Raw genomic sequence first — 3,068 nt, 5'->3', positions numbered from 1 at the left:
GGTTATGATCATCCTACCAGAGAAGGAATGGAGTAACCAGGAAATTAAAGAGGAAATTTAAAACAAATGAAAATGAAAACATGTTTCTTCAAACTTCTAGGATGTAGCAAAGACAGTTCTTAGAGGGAAGTAGATAGCAATACAGGCCTACCTCAAGAAACAAGAAGTCTCCAATACACAACGCAACACTACACCTAAAGGAGCTGGAAAAGGAATAGGGAACAAATCCTAAAGCCTCCTTAAGAAGGAAAAAATAAAGATGAGAGCAGAAATAATCAATACAGAAACAACAAAACAGTAGAATGGAATAATGAAACTAAGAACTGGTTCTTCAAAATAACTAAGAAAATGGATCAAGCCCTAGCCAGCTTTATCAACAAGAAAACAGAAAAGAACTAAATAAATAAAATCACAAAAGAGAGAAGAGAGATCACAATCAACACCAGAAAATAAGACAATTATAAGGGAATACTATAAAAGATTATACGCTAACAACCTGGGAGACCAGGAAGAATTGGAGAGATCCCTAGAAATGTGCAAATGAGCAAAACTGAAAGAGGAAGAAATAGAAAATGTGACTAGACCCATAACTAGCAAAGGAATTTAATCAGCAAGGCACCTGGGTGCCTCAGTGGTTGAGCATCTGCTTTGGCTCAGGTCATGATCCCGGGGTCCTGGGGAATCATGTCCCACATCAGGCTCCCTGCGTGGAGCCTCATTTTCCCCCTGCCTATACCCCTGCCTCTCTGTGACTTGCATGAATACATAAATAAAATATTTAAAAAAGAAAAAAGATAAAAAGATGAGAAAGGACCCAAATAAAATTACAAATGAGATAAGAGAAATAACAACCAAAACAAGAGAAATAAAAACGTTTATAAGAGAACATTATGAAAAATTATATGCCAGCTACCTCGAACCTGGAAGAAATAGATCAATTCCTGGAAATATATAACACAGCAAAAATGAAAAAGGAAGAAATAAGAAACTAGAACACACAGATAACCAGCGACGAAATTGAATCAGCAATCAGGAATCTCCCAACAGGAGATGCTTAGATCAATAGAATAGAATGGAATGCCGAAACAAGATACAAACCTGTAACTCTATGATCCATTAATCGACAACAAGGCAGCAGGGAATATCCAATGGCACAAAGACAGTCTCTTCAACAAACCCTAACCCTGACCCCAGGATAAGAACAAATGGTGTTGGGAAAACCAGGCAGCCACATGCAGAAGAATGAAACTGGACCACTTTCTTACACAATATATATAAAAAATAAATTCAAAATGGATGAAAGACCTAAATGTGAGACCTGAAACCATAAAAAGAAGAAAAGATAGGCAACAACGTCTTTGACGTTGGCCATTGGATCTTCTTTCTAGATGTGCCTCTGAGTTGAGGGAAACAAAAGCAAAAATACTCTTGGGACTTCATCAAATTCAAAAGCTTCTGCAAAATGAAAGAAACAACTAACGCTAAAAGGCAACATAGAAAATGAAAGGAGATATTTGTAAATAACACATCCAATAAACAGTTAGTATGCAGAATACGCAAAGCAAATATAAATCTCAACCTCCTAAACACAAATTATCCAACTGCAGATGGGTAGAAGATATGAATGGACTTTGTCTCTGACAAGACATCCAGATGGCCACCAGACACCGAAAGACACTCCGCGTCACCCATCATCAGGGAAATTCAAATGAAATCACAATAAGATGTCACCTGACAGCCGACAGAATGGCTAAAATTAACAACAGAAGAAACAACAGGTGTTGTTGAGGCTATGGAGAAGAGGGAGCCCCCTTACACTCCTGGTGGGCATGCGAACAGTTGCAGCCACTGTGAAAAACACTGTGGAGGGTCCTCGAGACGTTAAAAATAGGGGATCCCTGGGTGGTGCAGCGGTTTGGTACCTGCCTTTGGCCCATGTCACAATCCTGGAGACCTGGGATTGAATCCCACGTCGGACTAACAGTGCACGGAGCCTGCTTCTCCCTCTGCCTGTGTCTCTGCCTCTCTCTCTGTGACTATCATAAAATAAATTAAAAAAGAAGTTAAAAATAGGTCTACCCTACGATTCCAAAATTGCAGAGCTACGTATTTACCCCGAGGATACAAAAGTATTTTAGTAGATTCCAAGTAGGACACGCAGACCAGTGTTTGTAGCAGCGTTATCAACAACAGCCAAACTGTGGATACAGCCCAGATGTCCATCAACTGATGAATGGGCAGAGACGATGTGGTAAATATACCCACTGCGACATCACTCGGTCATCAGAAGCGATGAATGAAGCCATTTACAATGATGTGGGAGAAGTGGAAAGGACTTATGCTTAATGAACTCAGTCAGTCAGAGAAAGATATGAAATACCATACAATTGCATTCACATGTGAATTTTAAGAAAGCAGACAAACTGGCAAAGGGGCGGGGGGGGGATGAGAGAAGCAAACAAAAAAACATACTCTTAACCACAGAGAATCAACTAATAAATACCAGAGGAAGGTGAGGGGGATGGGGAATCAGGGGATGGGGATAGTGGAGGGCACCTGTGGCCAGTACCAGGCGTTGTAACCAAGAGTTGAATCACTATGTGGTAAACCTGAAACTATATCATACTGTGTATAGAAACAGGAATTCAAGTAAAACTTTAAAATAATAATTGGTAGTATTGATGAAACATGTACGCACTAGAGATAAAATCAGAAAGGCAACTGAAAATCCAAATAAAGAGTCTTTAGAGCCACAAATCCCCTCCTAGCTCAGCTCGGGAGAAGCCTGCCATGTCTATTCTGACACCATCAGAAGCCTGGATTTTGATTCTCTGGGGAGGCCACTGACTTGGTGGAGTCAGGCTATCTTTGAACCCAAAACCTAAATAGAGTGCATAAAACTAAACGGCCCAAGATGCTAGGAGTCCCAGTACAGGCACATGCTAAGTCCCAAACTCTAACCATACACAGACATAACCCTAACCCTACACTTAATTGTAATGTTAACCTAACCCTTAAACAAGACCCATCACTAATCGAAAAACAAACACAAACCCCAAGACCAAAAC

Source organism: Canis lupus, unplaced genomic scaffold (assembly GCF_011100685.1).
Source record: "Canis lupus familiaris isolate Mischka breed German Shepherd unplaced genomic scaffold, alternate assembly UU_Cfam_GSD_1.0 chrUn_S1702H1896, whole genome shotgun sequence".
Taxonomy (NCBI): domain Eukaryota; kingdom Metazoa; phylum Chordata; class Mammalia; order Carnivora; family Canidae; genus Canis; species Canis lupus.
This window is presented reverse-complemented; position numbering follows the sequence as displayed.